At 40.5% G+C, this 21059-nt stretch overlaps 1 protein-coding gene and 1 pseudogene across 21 annotated transcripts in view; one reads left to right on the top strand and one right to left on the bottom strand.

The window, feature by feature from the left end:
- Positions 1 to 21059, top strand: part of R3HDM2 (R3H domain containing 2) — a 148491-nt gene that overhangs the window by 34552 nt on the left and 92880 nt on the right. For 19 of the 21 annotated variants that reach the window (XM_067697052.1, XM_067697055.1, XM_067697042.1 and 16 more), the window contains one exon: positions 6525 to 6587. The gene's annotated coding sequence lies outside the window, so the exon portion shown is untranslated. Of the gene's footprint in view, positions 1 to 6519; positions 6588 to 21059 lie in introns of all 21 variants that reach the window. The other 2 variants (XM_067697045.1, XM_067697046.1) reach the window with 1 other exon arrangement.
- LOC137202100 (putative hydrolase RBBP9 pseudogene) lies at positions 209 to 2320 on the bottom strand (annotated as a pseudogene).

Raw genomic sequence — 21059 nt, 5'->3', positions numbered from 1 at the left:
AATCTGTGGCCATGTTTAATCTACAACACTGGGCACTACGCTTCCTTGTTCCTTTCTTCTTTCTCTCTCCTTGTTTCTCTCTTTCTCCCTCCTTCCCTCCCCTCTCTCCCTTCCTTCCTTTTATTTATTTATTTTTATTTTTTATTTCTCAATTGTATATATTTGGTTTTTTCTACAGAGGAAGAGGACAATAAGGTATTATGAACTGTTATTTGTATAAGTTTGTAAATTTTTTTAAGAAAGGACTTCAGAAAACAAGGCAGAGAATACGTAGAACAATGACTACTTCCAAATAATTCAAATAGAATCAAGCTTTGATTATAGGCTTGTGAAATCAGTGCTAAACAGCTTCTCTAAGCAAAGTATTCAATTGATTTATCTACTTTGCTTTTCACTAACTTGTCAAATAAACTGTTTTTAATCTTTATTTTTAATTATAAAAGTAAGACAGTGCACAAACTCAAATAATCCCCAGGTGTATAATGTAAAAAGGAGACGTCCACCACACCATAACTACCAAAATTCCCATCCCCTAAGGTAATTGCTGCTAAAAATTTAGAGAATCTCTCCTGACATTTTTTGAGCACATTTAGAAATCAAAAGCCTTTTCAGGTTCAAATGATGGCTTTGAATTTTCATTAGGTATGAACAGTGTGGGAATTCACATTATTGCAGGAAATATCAGGTGTGAATTTACTGGAAATTGTTTTGAGATGTTACTTGGGGATCATAATAGCCAAAAAATGTTGGAAAATGAAAAGGGTTTTTTTGGGGGAGTATGATTAGAAGAAAAATCATGGAATGATGCTGAAAGAGATCTAAAGGACCATGGAAATTAAAAGGTAGAACACTTGACAGAACAAAATTTGACATATGGAAAGATCATTTTTTAAAATATTTAAGACTATAACAAAATCCAAACTGTTCCCATGATTTCATCCTTTGACGTCATGTCTATTTCTCAGGCTTTTCTCAAGCTCTAAAGCACTGGCTAAGTGAATACTTACAGCAGAGGTCACACATGGATGGCTTGGACTTTGTGTCTTGCCATGTTTGCAGATTTTTTATTTACGCTGTAGTTGCCAGCTAACATAACCCATATGTCTGTGGACTGAACGTAATTCATGTACATGTGGATTATATATACATACAATTATGGTCCCTAAATACAAAAGTGTATGAATTTCTTTCCTTGAAAATCAGAAAACTGGCAATGCCTTGCCAAATTCCCACATGGCAACAATCCAGACAGGACCCAGCAGGAGTTCTCCCCGTCGCCCTAATCCTCGCCAGTCTGGTCTTAGACCGATCCCTGCCTGACCCTGCAGACCCCTGCCTCAGCCTCCTTGTGTGTCACTCTCTCAACATGTTTAAGGACATGTTATGCTGCAACTCCTACAGCATAACATGAAACCTGTTTAGTTTTAATCTGGACTAGGGATCAGGAAACCTGGGTTTTGTTTCTGTCTTATTCACTTTGGATAGTTAAGGGTGGTTAAGCTGTCCCATGTCCCTTATCAAATGGGAAAAATACTGTTTTAGGTCAGAGTAATTGGAGGAGATGTAGATTCTATGGAAAATGAAAATACTGTTTGTAATTTAGTTTGAACATTGAAACTTGTGTGTGTTTTGGACCTTAATTTGATGTGGTTTGCATGCCCGCTGTTCATCTGATGATAGATGATTGTCATCTGTTAATAATCTGATCGTTGCCCTACTCCCATGTTGTTACGCAGAACAGCAGTAACCACCCTGGCTATCCTGGCACTTCCAGCATGGACTTGACCACACTAACCAGTTCATCAAACTCCGTGCTCTGGAAATGGCCATGGTCAGTGAATCTGTACAATTTGGCTTCCAACCTGTTGGCCACTTCTTGTTGTTCCTTCCAAGGAAGGAAAGGATTGTCAGTGGAGCCAAACTGCACAATGTGAGGGCAGTTGGCTTTGATCTTCTCCCACTGCCAGGGGCGGCTGAAGTATCCGCTTGCCCGTTCATTGTCATCCCCCAGGTCAGACGTGTACTCAGACACTAACACAATAGCACACACCCGGTGGGTCTCTGCGTACCTCATGGCTGCAGTGGCCCCAGAACTGTGGCCTATGACGATGGTCTCCTCGTCACAGTGCAGCCCCGTCTGCATGAAGGGCAGCCAGCTGCTCTCTCGAGCTGTGATTGGGTCAGGCATGTTTTTAGCCAAACACTGGAAACCAGGTATCTGCTCCAGCCCCCTCTTCACCCAGCTGTACCAGCCGTGGGTGGCCACATCCCCGTCCCCCGTTCCCAGGGATGATCACACTGCCTTGCAGGGCGCCGCCATGAGTGCAGCCGACCTCCCTTCCTTCCTTTTAAATTAAGGGGATAGTTTGTAGATTTTTAAAAATTGCCTCTCCTTGTCTTTCTTCTTGAAATTCATGTTAGAACACAGCTTACTTGGTTAAAGGATGTCTTCTGTGATTTCTTGGTATGGCCAAGGACCAGATGTTTTCAGGTCTTGACTTTGTTACTGCTTTTCAAATTACATTAATAGTACCAAACATCTGTTAATGCTGGAGAGATTAGTGTCTTCTCCAGGAGATTTTGGTCTTTTTTTTAAATCCTTTTTTTTTTTTGTAATTGCTGAGACTTAACGTTCTGGTCCTTTTATGGGCTCTCTTCCTGGCCCTTCAATGCCTTGTTAGTCATCCACAGTTACTAAAGTGGGCCTGAAATGACAACTTTTTTTCCAGGGTGCTCAGTGAAGTCAGGAAGGGAAAGCCTCCCTATCAGGAGAAGGTGTCTGGATTGCAGTTTTCTTGAGTAGACAGTATTTTTATATGTGAAGTAAATAAGAATCTTGGGCAAGGTGCAGATCTTAGTGACCTGTCAGCCCATCAGGATGAATCAGCTCAAGTCCTAGATGAGGTGGCAACGTCAGCACAATGAGCCCCTTGCCCTGAGTTTATTGGGCCTCTCTTAAGGTAGCTGTCATAGCTCTTATTTTAGAGAAAAGTCAGAGTCATTCTTCAACGTTCAGCTGACTTTAAACATTATTTATTTTGGAGGGGGAAAGTCACTTTCAGTATAGGTGCACCATTGGAAGTGGCATGTGGCCGTTTTTCACATTATAGCCATTTTGATGTGCCGAAGTGTTACAGTTGTTAGCATCTTAAAACTTGTCTCCAGGTGACCTGAGGCTATTCTGCGTCTCTAAGTAAGTTTAATTAATTGTCTTGGGTGCCAGACAAGTAGATTTGTTAACTGTAGTTTCTGATTTATCTATTGCTCAAACCAGTGATAATTTGATAGGAATAGGAACTCAGAGGTGGCATTTTATTGCAAAAGATGGATATTGGTTGCTAAATGCAGTTGATTAGAAGGCTAGGACAAAGTATTTGTTTTTCTGATGACAGGGTCATTAAGGCTTTGTAGAATGTGCCACTAGTCAGATGACTGAACTAAATCTTCCTACTCGTGTGAGGTAATCTTTAAGGCGTTGGGGGTGCCTCACAGAACTCTTATTAACTATGGTACTCTCACAGGTGTTTGCAGCTTCGTCAGATTAGCCTGGTGGTTCTGGTACGTGAGGCACTCCTCAGTGCAATACTAGTAGCCAGAGTTCTGGTAATTGCTGCTGCCTGAGAACATTGGATCTGAAACCCACAGACCTAGAGAAGTGTTGCCAGATAAGATTGCCATCTTAATTTTCTGAGGGCAAATTTTACCTTCAGAGAAAGGAAGGGAGCTTTCTGAGAATACAAGGCAGATTGTTAGAATGAGGAAGAGAACATAGGGTTTTGAAGCCTGGCCATTTTATTGGCTGTAGAAATAAGTTTTTTGGGTTTTTTTTGTTTGTTTGTTTTTTTGGCTGCGTTGGGTCTTCGTTGCTGCATGCAGGCTTTCTCTAGTTTCAGAGAGCGGGGGCTACTCTTTGTTGTGGTGTGGGGGCTTCTCATTGCGGTGACTTCTCTTGTTGCGGAGCATGGCCTCTAGGCACGCGGGCTTCAGTAGTTGCAGCACACGGGCTCCGCAGTTGTGGCTCATGGGCTCTAGGGCGCAGGCTCAGTAGTTGTGGTGCACGGGCTTAGTTGCTCCGCGGCATGTGGGATCTTTCCAGGCCAGGGATTGAACCCTTGTCCCCTACGTTGGTAGGTGGATTCTTAACCACTGCACCACCAGGGAAGTCCCTAGAAATAAGTTTGGTTTTTTTTTGTTTTTGCCGTACGCGGGCCTCTCACTGTTGTGGCCTCTCCCGTTGCGGAGCACAGGCTCTGGATGCGCAGGCTCAGCTCCGCGGCATGTGGGATCTTCCCAGACCGGGGCACGAACCTGTGTCCCCTGCATCGGCAGGCGGACCCTCAACCACTGTGCCACCAGGGAAGCCCTAGAAATAAGTTTTTAAAAACGTAACACCTTAGAGGTATTACTTGGCTTTGTAAATGAAGCAAACAATTAGAAAACTGTTACAGTGCTTACTATGTGTCAGACACTATTTGGCATTGGAGGCACATATGAACAAGACACATAAGATTTCTGCCCTCAAAGAGCTTACATTCTTGCTTGAGAAGATAGACAATTTTCAAATAAATAAATAAGATAATTATAGAGTGTAGTGCTATGAAGAAAATTGATATGATGATGTGATTTGAGAGTAAGGGAGAAGGGGATACTTCGCATTGGTTGGTCAGACCTCTTCATAGTGACATATGAACTCTTAATTGAAGGGAGGCAGAACCAGCATTTCCTGATGAAAGACAACTGTTCTGGGCAGGAGGAAAAACAAACACAAAGGACTTGTGGGAAGTATGTGGTTTGGGATGTTCAAGAGTAGGCAGGGGCCAGATTTTATAAGGCTCTATAGACCTTGCTTGGGATGATGGAAGCCACTGGTGGAAGGAAGCTGGTTGAGAAAGGAAGCTAAGTGATCGGAATTACATGTTAAAAAGATCACTCATAACATAACATTGTAAATCGACTATACTTCAATTAAAAAATCGGGCTTCCCTGGTGGCGCAGTGGTTGGGAGTCCGCCTGCCGATGCAGGAGACACGGGTTCGTGTCCTGGTCCGGGAGGATCCCACGTGCCGCGGAGCGGCTGGGCCTGTGAGCCGTGGCCGATGGGCCTGCGTGTCCGGAGCCTGTGCTCCGCAGCGGGAGAGGCCGCAACAGTCAGAGGCCCACGTACGGGGGGGGGGGGGGAAATCACTGTTGATTCTCTGGGGAGAACAGATAGCAGAGTGCCTAGAGCAGAAGTAGAATGATTAGTTAAGAGGCTATTGCATTTCATTAAAAAACTGCAATTATATGGAGGTAAAAGAGGATGGACGGCAGAAGGGAATTCAACTTCTTTCAGAAAGCATTTCACTTTTAATTTTGATAAGATTGCAGATAGGGCAAGAAAACCATTATAGCAATAAGTACTAGTGTGTGCTTTGAATTACATTGTTCTTGATTCTCTGACTCAGAGCTGGAGAGTGACTTTTTGGTGTGGCAAGGCTCTCAGCCTGAACCTACTTTGCTCGCTTAAAAATCCCACACATCTGGGCATGACTTGAGGGCCTGTAGGGAAAGGCAGCCCAGCCAGTAATTTCTTTGCATGAGGGAGAACAAGGCATTTCCTGGGGAAAAAATTCACCATGCAGCCATGTTTCAGGACCAAGATTGGCAGTGAAAAGGGGAAGGGCAATATCCTTTGGTCATGCCTCCCAATCCTAACCAAACTACCATATGTCTCTAATGCCAAAACCCTGAGAGGAAGGGGCCATAAAAAAACTAGAAGAGCTTTTTCATAGAAATCTGTTTAAGATATTGGGAAGGTGGACTTCTGATGTGATATCCACAGGATAGAGTTATAAGACAAAATTATAAGTTAGGGATACTCCTCACTGTGTAGAACGTAGTGAAGCTTAGGTTTTTGAGGGCTTCCAAGAACACAGGCTGACTTGCGCATATTAAGGGTTCCAGTGGTAGCACTCTGGGTTGCTGAAGTGGATTAAGCAGCAGCCAGCCCTCAGAGTCCCGTAAGAGCAATAATAATAAATATTGCAGTTGGAGTGAGGAGATATTAAATTATGTGTTTGTGATACAGAATTTTCTTCTATGAGTAGAAATAAGTCTCTGGCCTCTCGACTTTTGCTTTGTACCTACGAAGAGATATTCTAGATCTGCTAGCTCAGTTTCTAGATTTGTCTTGTGTGGAAGAATAATGGGTAAAAAACAGCTGAAGAATTTCAAGGAGTAAGACTGGATGATTTGTTTGTATTAGAAAGTGGACCGGGAACTGCTTATAAGTAGAGGGGATCAACAGAGGGGAAAAGAGCCAAATGAATAGTGTTTTATTGTGAATTGAGAGTAGGGATGGATATAGAGGGTTCAGCACAAGATGTAGGGTTATAAGAAATATTGTGAGCAAAAGGAATTGGGAAAGAAGATATTAAGAAGCTGATTTGAAATAGATCTCTTTTTATTTTCCTTGAGAGTCTCAATATATTAAGATTGAAATTGCTTTTAACTTACCTGTTCTTTTTTTTTTTTTTGGAGGTTAGACTTGTTACTTATATGTGACGTCATTCCAGCACTGGACTCATGGAGGCTGAACATTTATTCAGGTAATAATAGGTAACATTTATGGAATACTTCTTATGTGCCAGGCAACAAACTAAGTGCTTTACCCTTGATCTCATTTAATCCTCACACAATCTCATAAGGTTGGGAGTGTTACTGCACCCATTTAATAGATGAGGAGATTGAGACTCACAGTATATCAAGATTGAATTCATCTGAATTAGAAAATGGAAAAAGGCTACTGTAATAGTCAAAGTGAGAGATGATGGTAGCTTGGGTTAGGTGATGTCATTTCTTACCTGGCATAAATATCATGAATGTAAAATGGTTTTGATTGGCTGTACTTCACCCTCATTTCCATAACTTTTCCTCATTGCTGAATACATCATGCTTTTAGTTTGTCTTTTTTTTTTTTTTTTTTTTGGCTGTGTTGGGTCTTCATTGTTGTACATGGGCTTTCTCTAGTTGCGGTGAGCAGGGGCTACTCTTCGTTGTGGTGTGGCGGGCTTCTCATTGTGGTGCCTTCTCATTGCGGAGCACGGGCTCTAGGCACGTGGGCTTCAGTAGTTGCAGCACATGGGCTCAGTAGTTGCGGCAGGCGGGCCCTAGAGTGTGCAGGCTTCAGTAGTTGTGGCACGTGGGCTCAGTAGTTATGGCGCGCGGGCTCTAGAGCACAGGCTCAGTAGTTGTGGCGCATGGGCTTAGCTGCTCCACAGCATGTGGGATCCTCCCGGACCAGGGATCGAACCCTTGTCCCCTGCATTGGCAGGAGGATTCTTAACCACTGCACCACCAGGCAAGTCCTTTTAGTTTGTCTTTAAAACAGTGGAAATATCTTTTGGTAAAGAAAAATTCAGCTTAGGGTTTTTTTTTTTAAATTTTATTTATTTTTGGCTGTGTTAGGTCTTTGTTGCTGTGCGCGGGCTTTCTCTAGTTGCGGCGAGCGGGGGCTACTCTTCGTTGCGGTGTGCGGGCTTCTCATTGCAGTGGCTTCTTTTGTTGCAGAGCACGGGCTCTAGGTGAGTGGGCTTCAGTAGTTGTGCCATGTGGGCTCAGTAGTTGTGGCTTGCGGGCTCTAGAGTGCAGGCTCAGTAGTTGTGGTGCATGGGCTTAGTTGCTCTGCAGCGTGTGGGATCTTCCCAGACCAGGGCTCGAACCCATGTCCCGTGCATTGGCAGGCAGATTCTTAACCACTGCGCCACGAGGGAAGCCCCAGCTTAGGGTTTTTAACCTTAAAGTTTTTTGAACCTTTTAGAAAGTAGATAAAAAGTTTTGCAATAGTTTATATTTTTTGAGTAAATATCTACAAAAGGTAGATATCTATAATTGGGGAATTCTTAAGAGGTGATTAATATAGATAATAGAGGGTTTTTTGTTGATTTCATCACGCTTGAGATACTATTTACAAGTGTTTTCACGTTTAAGGAACCTTATTAGGGTTTCTTGTAGGAGCTTTTTTGGTGTATCTAAATGCTTGTTTACAGATTACATTAATTGTAGTACTTGCCGGAACTGGCAGGGTGTCTAGCAGTACCGACTGAAAATCAGTCAAAAATGAAGATTGAGCATCTCTGAAATTATACTGTAGGTTAATGGAAGTTTCTTTTTTTTTCATTTTATTTATTTATTTATTTGGCTGCATTGGGTCTTAGTTGCAGCGTGCAGGCTCTTCGTTGCAGCGTGCGGGCTTCTCTCTAGCTGTGGTGTGCAGGCTGCACAGCGCGTGGGCTCAGTAGTTGTGGTGCGTAGCCTTAGTTGCCCCGTGGCATATGGGATCTTAGTTCCCTGACCAGGGATCGAACCCATGTCCCCTGCATTGGAAGGCGAATTCTTAACTACTGGACCCCAGGGAAGTCCCCCTTGGAAGTATTTTTGTTTAATTTTTAAAAATTTATTTATTATTTCTGACTGCGTTGGGTCTTCGTTGCTGCATATGGGCTTTTCTTTAGGTGCAGTGAGCAGGGGCTACTCTTCCTTGCGGTGTGTGGGCTTCTCATTGCGGTGGCTTCTCTTGTTGCGGAGCACAGGCTCTAGGCACGCAGGCTTCAGTAACTGTGGCAAGTGGGCTCAGTAGTTGTGTCCCGTGGGCTCTAGAGCACAGGCTCAATAGTTGTGGTGCACAGGCTTAGTCATTCTGCGGCATGTGGGATCTTCCCGGACCAGGGATCGAACCCGTGTCCCTTGCATTGGCAGGCAGATTCTTAACCACTGCGCCACCAGGGAAGTCATGGGAGTATTTTTAAGTTTACAAAAATTCAAATTTATATGCTACTTTGAGTGGTTCTCCATGTTTAATGTTGCCAAGAGTTGCCTGTACACTCAGCAAGGTAAAGTAAAACCGCTTTATTACTACCTTATCAATTATTGAGTTGCCAGCATGCGTACATTGCCCTATCATATTTTTCAAAAAAGAGCTTAATTGAGGCTTTTAATAATTGACATACAGTAAACTGTACATATTAAAACGTACACTTTGTTAAGTTTTGACATGTGTTCACTGTAAAACTGTTGCCCCAATCAAGACATAATGAAGGTCTCACAAGCCCCTCGCCCCCTCCCCGCTCCCGGCCCCAACACCTGGGACCCAGACCCACTCCGGGAGGAGAGTCGGGCCGAGTGTCGGGCCGAGTCTCACCCCTCCCTGCCCCCAGGCTCCCACTCCCTGAGGAATTTCTACACCGGGTGTCTCAGCCTGGCCGCAGGGAGCCCCCCTTCATCTCTGTCGGCTACGTGGACGACACGCATTTCGTGCGGTTCGACAGCGACGCCCCGAATCCGAGGATGGAGCCGTGGGCGCCATGGGTGGAGCAGAAGGGGCCGGAGTATTGGGATCGGAACCCGCGGATCTACAAGCACCACGCACAGACTTTCCGAGTGAACCTGAACACCCTGTGCGGCTACTACAACCAGAGTGAGGCCGAACCTCTTCAGCCCACCGTCCTCATGGCATCATTGTTGGCCTGGTTCTCTTGGTGGTCACTGGAGCTGTGGTGGCTGGAGCTGTGATCTGGTGGAAGAAGCACTCAGGCAGCGACAGTGCCCAGGGATGTGATGTTCTCTTTCACCAGTCCTAAAGGGCTGTTTCCTGGATTATTCTTTCCATCTTTTCCAAAGAACCAAAAACTGGAAAGGAACAAGGATTAACCCCTGGAAGTCCCAGTGCTACGTGATCTGATCAGACCACACACCTGAGCAGACTGCAGAGTTTTGGCACTGCGTCTAGACAGCACAGAGACCAGGGAGTCCTAAACTTTAATTTGCATAAGAATCATCGGGACATCTTGGTAAGATTCAGAAGGTCTGTAGTAGGGCATGGGATTCTGTATTAAAACAAGGTTGGTGCTGATTCTGCGGACTTTCAGATCACATTTAGTAGCAAGAACGTAGACCAGGATTCCCACATGGCTGTGCACCAGCCTCACCTGTAGGGCTTGTTGAATAAGCAAGTCTTGGGCTCCGTGCCCAGCATTCTGAGATGGTGGGTCTGGGAAGAAGCCTGAGTATTTTGCAGCAATCCTTAGAAGCAATCTTGGGATTTAGCCAGTTAGGGAACGACTGAGGTCAGTGATCAGAGAGCGCTCAGGTTGGGGAGGAGCCTTAAATCCACACTTAAACCTTGTTTTTTCCTGGGAAGAAAAGGGCAAGACGTATGCTGGAGACACATGTTGGTTTTTCTACCCTGGGGTATGTAGCCAGGTGGAAGACTGACGAAGTGTTATCAGCTCAAGATGAAAAACTATGAATCCTTGCTCTCTGAAACTATTCCCTGGATGGATTTCTCACTCATTCCTTGGTATAAACAATGGAATACAAAAAAAAAAAAAAAAAAAGACATAATGAACATATTTATCATCTCCACAAGTTTTCTTATCCCCATTTGTTATCCTTCTCCCAACCTCTGTGGTCTCCTGGCAACCACTGATCAATTTTCTGTCACTATAGAATAGTTTGCATTGTCTAGAATTTTATATAAAGGGAATCATAAAGTGTATACTCTCATGTTTACTTATTTTTGATTTGGCTTTTTTTATCAAGCTAATTATTTTGAGATTCATCTGTGTTGTTGCATGTATCAATAGTTCATTCCTTTTTATTGCTGAGTAGTGATCTTTTGTATAGCTATAACACAATTTGTTCATTCATTCACTTACTGATGGACGTTTGGGTTTATTCCGGTTTTCGGCAGTTACAGATAAAGTTACGCTATGAATATTTGTGTACAAATCTTTGTATGGACATATACTTTATTTTTCCCTCCAAGTTAATTTCTTTCTTTATTTTTTTTCTTTTTTTTTGACGTGAATTCACGTAGCATACAATTAACAATTTTAAAGTGTACAGTTCATTAGTATTTAGTATACTTACAGTGTTCTGCAATCACTAGCACTTTCTAGATCCAAAACTTTTTCATTATTCCATAAACCACCCCATGTCCATTAACTAATCATTCCCCATTCTCTCTTTCCCCCATCCCTTGGTAACTTCTAATCTGCTTTCTGTCTCTATGGATTTGCCTAGTCTGGATATATAATATAAAAGGAATCGGACAATATGTGAACTTTTGTGACTGGCTTCTTTCATTTAGCATAATGTTTTCATGGTTCATCCAAGTTTTAGCATGTATTAGTACTTTGTTCTTCTTTTTGGGTGCGCCAAGTGGCTTGCAGGATCTCAGTTCCCCCTCCAGGAATTGAACCTGGGCCATGACAGTGAAAACCTGGAATCCTGACCACTAGGCCACCAGGCAACTCCCAGTACTTTGTTCTTTTTTATGGCTGAATAATATTCTGTTGTGTGGTGGATATATCATTTTGTTTATCGATTCGTCAGTTAGTGGACTTTTAGGTTGTTTCCACTTTGGGGTACTGTGAATAATGCTGCTACAAACAATTATGTACAAGTTTTTGTGTGGAAATATGTTTTCATTTCTCTTGGCTATAAACCTAGAAGTCTAATTGCTGGATCATATGGTAACTATGTTTAACTTTCTGAGGAACTGTCAAACTGCTTTCAAAGTGGTTGCATGATTTTACATTCCCACCGACAGTGTTTGAGAGCACCAATTTGTCTATCATCATCAAACGTCTTATTGTCTGTCTTTTTGAGTCCAGCCATCCTAGTGGATGTGAAATAGTATCTCATTATGGTTTTGATTTGCATTTTCCTGGTGACTAGTGATGTTGAGCATCTTTTCACGTACAAATTGGCAATTTGTATATCTTTTTTGGAAAAATGTATATTTAAATCCTTTGCCTTTTAAAAAGTTGGATAACTTATCTTTTTATTATTGAGTTGTAAGAGTTCTGGGTACAAGTTCCTTATCAGATGTATGCTTTGCAAATATTTCTTCCATGGGTTGTTTTTTCACTTTTTTGATGGTGTTGTTTACAGACAAAAGTTTTAAATTTGATTAAGTCCACTTGATCTATTTTTTTATTTAAGAGTTTTATGGTTTTAGATCTTACATAGGTCTATGATCCATTTTGAGTTAATTTTTGTGTATGGTGTGAGGTATGGTTCCAACTTTTTCTTTTATGTATAAATATCCACTTGTCTCATTACTGCATGTTGAAAAGACTGTCTTTGGCCTATTTGATTGTCTTGGCACCCTTGTCAAAAATCAGTTGACCATAAATGTAAGGATTTATTTCTGGACTTTCAATGCTATTCCACTACAATACTGTTTTGATTACTATAGTTTTGTGTAGTTTAGTTGAACTCGGGAAATGTGAGTCCTCCAATTTTGTTGTTCTTTTTTAAGATTATGTTGTTTATTCTAGGTCCCTTGCATTTCCATGTGAATTTTAGGATCAGTTTGTCATTTTATGCAAAAAAAAAAAGCCAGCCGGGATTTTGATAGGGATTACTTTGAATCTGTAGATCAGTTTTGGGAGTGTTACCATCTTAGCAATAAGTCTTCCAATTGATGCACATAGGATGGATTTACTCTTATTTAGATATTATTTCATTTCTATCAATAATAGTTTGTGATTTTCAATATACAAGTTACATTTTTTAACCCTACCCCATTACACTTCTTTTGTTAAATTTATAACTATTATTTTTGTTACTATTGTAAATTTTTCCCCCCTTAACATCACTTTTGAGTTGTTCATTGCTTGTGTATAGAAATACAATCAATTTTTGTATATTGACCTTGTATCTTGCCACCTTGTTGAACTTGTTTATTAGTTTTTAGTGGATTCCTTAGGATTGTCTAGATACAAGATCTTGTCATCTGCAAATAGAGATCTTTTTTACTTTTTCTTTTTCAGTCTGGATGCCTTTTCTTTCTTCTTAGTGCTTCATTGCCTTAGCTAGAATCTCCAGTGCAAAAGTTTATGTCTTTGTCTTGTTACTGAACTTAGGATAAATGCATTCAGTCTTTAAGTAGGATGTTATTTATGGGCTTTTGCAGATTCCTTTTATGAAATTGAGTTATTTCCTTAGTGGTCCTGGGGATTACAATTGACATCTTAATTTATAACAATGTAGTTTAATTTAATACCAATTCAGTTACAGTTGTGTGCAAAACTTTGTGCCTGTATAGCTCTGTTCCCTCTTCTCTCTTTTGTTCTATTACGTACAAATTACATCTTTTTACATTGTGTGCCCATCAACACAGGTTTATAATCATAGCTTTATTTAGTTGTCTTTTAAATCAGATAAACAAAAAAAGTTACAAACAAAACATTTATTTATACTATCTTTTACATTTACCTATATAGTTGCTTTTACCAGTACTTTTAATTTTTTTGTTTGGATTTGAGATACTGCCTTAGAGTCCTTTTATTTCAGCCTGAGTGACTCTCTTTAGTATTTCTTATAGACTAGATCTGCTAGTGATGAGTTCTTTCATTTTTATCTTGGAATGTCTTAATTTCTCCTTTGTTTTTGAAGGATAGTTTTGCTGGAGATAGAATTCTTGGTTGATAGTCTTTTTCTTTCAGCACTTTGAATAAATCTTCCCATTGCCTTCTGACCTCCATGGTTTTTGATGAGCTTCCTGGATTTGCAGATTTAGTGTTTGAGAAAAATTTGGGCATTATTTCATTAAATATCCTTTCTTTCCCTTTCTGTCCTGTCAATTCCAATATGAATTGTTAGGCTTTGTTCTGAGGCTTTGTTTATTTTTCTTTATTCTTTTTTCTTTCTGTTCCTCAGACAGATCTAGCCTAATTGACCTAGCTTCAAGTTTGTTGATTATTCCTTCTTCCTGCTCAGGTCTTGTGTTGGACTCTCTACTGATGTTTTTCATTTCCATTATTGTAGTTTCCAACTCCAGAATTTCCATTTGTGGCTCCTTTATGTAATTTCTGTCTTTCTATTAATATTCTATTTTTGATGAGATATTTTTCTCATACTTTTTCTTTAGTACTTCAGTCATAGTTATCTTTTTTGATTTTTTTTCCTCCCTCCCTCTTTCCTTTTTTGATCTTTTTTAAAATGGCTGATCTTATTTTAAAAGTCTGTCTAAATCCAATGTTTGGGCTCCCTAAGTGAGTTTCTGTTGACTGCCATTTTTCCCTGGGCCATACATTCTGCTTCAAGGAAATGTTATATTGCTTCTTGTATAGTATAAGATTTTACAATACTATACTTCTGTTTCTTCCCTCCTGGTCATACATTTACTTGTATATATAAGTTGTACAATGTATTTTAAATTATTCTTGCTTTGAATAGTTGAGTATTTTTAAAAGATATTTAAATAACGAAGAAAGAGTTTTTTCTATTTACCCACATTGTTACCACTTATGCTCTTAAATCCTTTATGTAGATCCAGATTTTCATCTGTTATCATATTCATTCATCTTGAAGGACTAGTACAGGTGTGCTGGTGATGAATTCTTTCAGCTTTTGTATGTCTGAAAAGTTTTATTTATTTTAAATAAAAAAGTTTTATTTTATTTACTTTATTTTGCCGCCTTTTTTTTTTTTTCTTACGGTACGCGGGCCTTTCACTGCTGTGGCCTCTCCCGTTGCAGAGCACAGGCTCCGGACGCGCAGGCCCAGTGGCCATGGCTCACGGGCCCAACCGCTCTGCGGCATGTGGGATCGTCCTGGACCGGGGCACAAACCCGTGTCCCCTGCATTGGCAGGCGGACAACCACTGTGCCACCAGGGAAGCCCTTGCCTTCATTTTTGAAAGATATTTTCTGTGAGTATAGAATTTTTGGTTGACAGTTTTTTTTTTCTTTCAGTCCTTTAAGATACCACTCCATTGTCTTCTGACTTGAATAGTTTCCAGCGAGAATTCTGTTGTTATCTTCATCTTTGTTCCTCTATAGATAATAAGTTCTTTTTCTCTGGCTTCTTTTTTTAAATTATTAATTTATTTTATTTGTTTATTTTTGGCTGCATTGCGTCTTTGTTGCTGCACACGGATTTTCTCTCGTTGCGGCGAGCGGGGGCTACTCTTTGTTGCAGTGCGCTGGCTTCTCATTGCGGTGGCTTCTCTTGTTGCAGAGCACAAGCTCTAGGTGCTCGGGCTTCAGTAGTTGTGGCATGTGGGCTCAGTAGTTGTGGCTCGTGGGCTCTAGAGCACAGGCTTAGTAGTGGTGGCGCACGGGCTTAGTTGCTCCACGGCATGTGAGATCTTCCCGGACCAGGGCTCCAGCCCAGGTTGCCTGCATTGGCAGGCAGACTCTTAACCACTGCACCACCAGGGAAGCCCCTTCTCTGGCTACTTTTAAGATTTACTCTGTATTACTCGTTTTAGGTAGTTTGGTAATAAGGTGTTTTGTTCTTTGAGCTTCTTGCATCTGTGTATTTATAGTTTTATTCCAATTTGGAAACTTTTAAGTTATTGTTTCTGTAATATTTTTTTCCTGTCTCTTCTTTGGAGATACCACTGACACATGTATTAGGTAATTTGAAATTATTCCACAGTTCACTGGTAATTTGTTCATTTTATTTAGTTTTTCCCCCTGATGTATTCTGTTTAATCTGCTGTTAGTCTTACATAGTGTAGTTTTATTTCTAACATATCAGAGATTTTTTTACTTCTTCTAACATGCCTACTTTTTCCTTCAGATTTTTGCATATATGGAATACAGTTATAATAACTTTCTAAACATCTTTCTTTACTATTTCTATAATCTGATTGTTTCTCAGTCATTTATCTTAACTTTTCATTAGGAAATAAGTATAATTTATAAGAAGCTGCACATGTTCCATGTGTTTTTCACCCATTTTCTCCCAGTGGTAATGCTTGTATAATTATAGGACAATATCAAAACTAGGAAATTGATATTGGTACAGTCTTCAGAGTTTATTCATATCTGACCAGTTTTACATCTACTCGTGTGTGTGTGTGTGTGTGTGTGTGGTTCTATGGAATTTCATCATGTGTGAATTTGTATATCTACAGCCACCATCAAAGTACAGAACAGTTCTATTCAAACAAGAATTTTTCCTGTTGACCTTTTTTTTCTTTTGGCTGCACCACGCAGCATCTGGGATCTTAGTTCCCTGACCAAGGATCAAACCCGTGCCCCCTGCATTGGGAGCGTGGAGTCTTAACCACTGGACCACCAGCAAAGTCCTTGTTGCCCTTTTATAACCACTCCTATCCTACCTCCCTCCACCCCACTCATAAACTTGTAACCCTGGCAACCACTAATCTGTTCTCTAGCTCTATAATATTGTCATTTCAAAATGTTATTTAAATGGAATCATAAGGTTGACTTTTTTTTGCCCCCACTGAGCATAATTCCCTTGAGGTTCATATAAGTTGTATATGTGTGTGTGTGTATCAATAGTTTGTACCCTTTTATTGCTGAGTAGTGTTCCATGGTATGGCTATCCCAAGTCTGTTTAAGCATTCACCTGTTGAAGGACTTCTGTATTGGTTCCAGTTTGGGGCTATTATGAATAAAGCTACTGTGAATATTCACATACAGGTTTTTGTGTAAACATAAGTTTTTGTTTCTCTGGAATAAAGGTCCAAGAGTACAGTTGCTGTGTGGCATGGTAATTGAATATTTCATTTTATAAGAAACTGCCAGACTTTCTTCTAGAGTGGCTTTGCCATGTTACATTCCTACCAGCTATGTATGAGTGATTTAGTTTCTTTGCATCCTTGCCAGCATTTGGTATCGACAGTTTTTTTGTTTTTTTTCGGTTTTTCTGGCCATGCTGTGCAGCTTGTGGGATTTTAGTTCCCTGACCAGTGAATGAACCCAGGCCCTTGCCAGTGAGAGCATGGAATCCTAACCACTGGACCACCAGGGAATTCCAAACAGTATTTTTTATTTTAGCCATTATGATAGGTGTGCAGTGATAGCTCATTGTGGTTTTAATTTGTATTTCTGTAATGGCTAATGATTTTGAATATGTCTGTTCATGTCTTTTGCCCATTTTCTTTTTTTTTATTTAATTAATTAATTAATTTATTTATTTTTGGCTACGTTGGGTCTTCGTTGCTGCACGGGCTTTCTCTAGTTGCGGCACGGGCTTTCTCTAGTTGCGGCAAGCAGGAGCTACTCTTCGCTGTGGTGCGTGGGCTCCTGCTCATTGTGGTGACTTCTCTTGTTGCGGAGCACCAGCTCTAGGCGCACACGCAGGCTCAGTAGTTGTGGCGCATGGGCTTCGTTGCTCCGCGGCATGTGGGATCTTCCTGGACCAGGGCTCGAACCCATGTCCCCTGCATTGACAGGTGTATTCTTAACCACTGCGCCACCAGAGAAGCTGCACTGCCTTTTTTTTTTTTTTAATTTATTTTATTTTTGGCTGTGTTGGGTCTTTGTTGCTGTGCGCGGGCTTTCTCTATTGCGTTGAGCGGGGGATACTCTTTGTTGCGGTGTGTGGGCTTCTCACTGCTGTGGCTTCTCTTGTTGTGGAGCACGGGCTCTAGGTGCGCGGGCTTCAGTAGTTGTGGCGCACGGGCTTCAGTAGCTGTGGCTTGAAGGCTCTAGAGCGCAGGCTCAGTAGTTGTGGCGCACGGGCTTAGTTGCTCCGCGGCATGTGGGATCTTCCCGGACCAGGGCTCAAACCCATGTCCCCTGAATTGGCAGGCGGATTCTTAACCCACTGTGCCACCAGGGAAGCCCTGCTCTGCCTATTTTCTATTTGGATTGTTTGTTTCTTTACTGTTGAGTTTTGAGAATTCTTTATATATTCTGTATACAAGTCTTTTGTTGGATATGTGATTTGCAGATATTTCTCCATTCTGTGGCTTACTCTCTTCTGTGAGCTCTAGACTCCTTTGCTCTCTCAGACTTTCACTCCTGTGTTCTCCACTTAGGGAGCATGTTGGAGCTAGGTTCCCCTTAGACTCCCTCTTTTGACATTTTTTGGAAACTCTCCCTAGGCATTAAACTTTGGTAATCATAGAGCTTACCTTATTTGTTTCCCATCTCTGAGGAATCATTGTCCTTCATTGCATGTTGTCCAGTGTCTTAAACACCGGTGTTTCACACATTTGTCTGGTTTTTTATTGTTTCTTCCAGGAAGATAAATATCATCCCTGTTATTCCAAGTTAGTCAGAAGTGAGATCCCCACCCCAACCCCCAGAGTTTTCAATAACATTAGAAACATCCACTGTTATTAACTACTGTCCCAAAATTCCTTCCTTTCTTAAGTTGTTTTAAAAAAAGGGTGGGGTGGGGGGTGAGGTGGGAATGGAGGCTAAATATAACTCAGACAAAAAGATACTTCTGATGTCCTTCAGTGTCTCTTGAAGCCCCGCTACTTTCGGAGGTTTGCCAATCAATCAGATAGATACAGGCTTAGAGCTAGAAATAGGTCAGCTACCATAGCACACAATGATGGTGGGAAAAGATTTTTGTGACAGCTTGTGTGTGATGATATATCCTTTCCTGTTCAGGATTCTCTTTGAATTTAAGGCTAGATTCTGGGTGTTTTCAAATGCCTTTTCTCTATTCTTATCTTTATAGTCCTTTCCTTAAAAGAATAACCATATTTTTAAAATTACATTTTCCTTTATTTAAAGGGTAGAGTTAACCAGTTAAAGCAGCCTTTTCCAGCCTAGGTACATCTAGCTAGGTAATTCTCCTTTGACCTTTATTATTAGTTTTGGAGCTTATCTCAGAGTTAATGGTGATTTAATATGTATACAAGTGTTTCTTAAAGATTTCTCTCTGCATTTCAAAGCTGTGCTCATCTATGTAAAAATTTAGAGAGATAAGTATTGCCACAGGATCACGTGGCTAGTAGCTGTCAAACACTTGAAGAAAATATTTCTTTGGAGTTATTTTGTGGAATTAGGACACATTTCAGTAATTAGGTAACTGAGCTCTGGGAATCTGCTAGAGCCACCTTTAGAATAGAGCTGCCTCTGCTTATGCTAGTCTCATCAGGAAAGTTTTATTTCTATTCCCAGTCTATTGTTTCTGCTGATGAACAAGGGCATAGCTTGGTATATTATTAGTCAGCTGTTTTTCAGCAGTGTGTATCATGATGCCTCGCACAGAATGGTTACTCACAGAGTATTTGTTGCGTGAATGAATGAATGCCTCTTCCTTGAGTCACTGCTTCAGTCAGTTCCCTTCATATATTTCATCCAGGATCTCTCTTTTCTTTCCATCTCTATCCTTTTGGTTATTTTTTTGTTTGCATTTCCTCCAGAGGGTGAACAAAGAAGGCAAAGAAGATGAACCTGAAATCATTTCATTCTTTATGAGTAACTCGGATAAGAAAAAAGTATTGTATGAGAAGAAATTGAAACTCCTGGCTAAAATGAGAGTTTTGAGTTAATACTGGATTTCATTTATCTTTTCTGTCTTTTCCTGGCATTACTAATGATGGATTGGTGTTCTGCTTTTCTTCAAAGCCCTGAACAGCTTTCTCTTCAATTATATAGCTAGTGATATGCTCCTTTAGTTTTCATTTTTATTTCTAATTTTTCTTACTTTCCCTCTGTATGGAGTTCTCGTCTTCTTCTTTATTCCTTAAATATTGGTGTGTCCTGAGGCCTATGCTTACCTCTCTAGTCTTTTCTGCGGTTAATCTGACATTGTTCTCACCATGCACTCTCCTTTTAAAATCCAAGGTTTCGACTTCTGTCACAGTTTGGTGACAGTTTGGTGACAGTTTGGTCTAGATATCCAGTTCCATCAGTGTAACTGCCTGTTGGGCACTTTGATTATGTCAGCTTGTGGGCACATCACATTTACCATGTTTTAAACAGAACTTTATTATCTTTTCTTTTTCCAAACTGGTTTCTCCTTTAGTATTCGTATCTCAGTGGTGGAAATGTCTACCCCAATTGTTGTCAAACTTTTTGGTATCATAATCTCTTTGTACTCTTAAAAATTACTGAGGCCTCCAAAAGAGCTTTTGTTTTATGTAGGTTATAACTATCAATATTAATGTATTAGAAATTAAAACTGAGAAATTTAAAAAACATTAATTCATTTAAAAATGATAATAAATCCATTATATGTTAACGTAAAAGTGAATTTAAAAAAACTTATTGCCCATAGCAACAGCAACAAAATTTATGAGAAATGTGTCATTGTTTTTAATTTTTGCAAATAATTTAGTGTTGGGGTTAATAGAATACAGATGAATTCTCGTATCTGCCTTTCATTCAGTTAGTTGTGATATTACATGTCATGTAGCTTCTGGAAAATGCTCTTGTGTATCTTTGAGGGCATGAGAGTGAAAAGGGTGAATAAGGTCTTAACATTATTATAAAAATGGTTTTGACCTTGCATATCCCATGAAAAAGTCTTGGAAATTCCCAGGGGTCCCAGGCCACACTTTGGTAACTCCTTTTCTTTCTGGTTGCCTGGGTGTTCTCTTAGACTTCTCTTCTCCCAACCATCACACATATCTCCTGTGTCACCAAGTCTTAATGATTCTACCTCCTTAATGCCTCTTGGGTCAGAGTCCCCTCATTCTACAGCCAGGATGCTTATCTCATATTTTCCCTACTTGGTATCTCTGCCTCTATTTTATCTTCTTTCTAACCCATCCACATTGTAGCAAAAGTAATCTTTCTAAAATAGAAATATGATCATATAACTACTTTCTGAAAGTCCTTTACAAGTTTCCCATTGCTTTAGTTAGTACACAAGATGTTTTATGATCCTGTTTCCACTAACCTCTAGTTTCTTCTTCAAACACTTTTCTGTGAGTACCTTATACTATAGCTTTCTTTACGCAATACTTGCAGTTCTGAGAAAGCATCATGGTGACCCATACATCTGTGTTAGTGATACTGTTGGGTTCACACTATGTTCCTGACACTGTTCTAAGTACTTTACATATATTATCTCATTTAATCTTTACACAGTCTTCCAAAAGAAGTACTTTTACCATTTTCTTTTGTAGATGAGGAAACTGGGATTTAAAGAGATGAAGTAACTTTCCTCAAATCATCCACTTGTTATATATGGAATCTAAGTCTGTTTCTCCACTTCTCTATTTGGCTAAATACTGTTTGTCCTTGAGGATTATTAGGCTTAAGCATCCTCTCCTTCTGGAAGCATTTCCTCCAGTGTGATTTAGATGACTGTTCCTTCTATTTCCATTTAACCTTGTGAGCAGC

The sequence above is a fragment of the Pseudorca crassidens genome, chromosome 11 (genome assembly GCF_039906515.1).
Source record: "Pseudorca crassidens isolate mPseCra1 chromosome 11, mPseCra1.hap1, whole genome shotgun sequence".
NCBI lineage: Eukaryota > Metazoa > Chordata > Mammalia > Artiodactyla > Delphinidae > Pseudorca > Pseudorca crassidens.
This window is presented reverse-complemented; position numbering and strand designations above follow the sequence as displayed.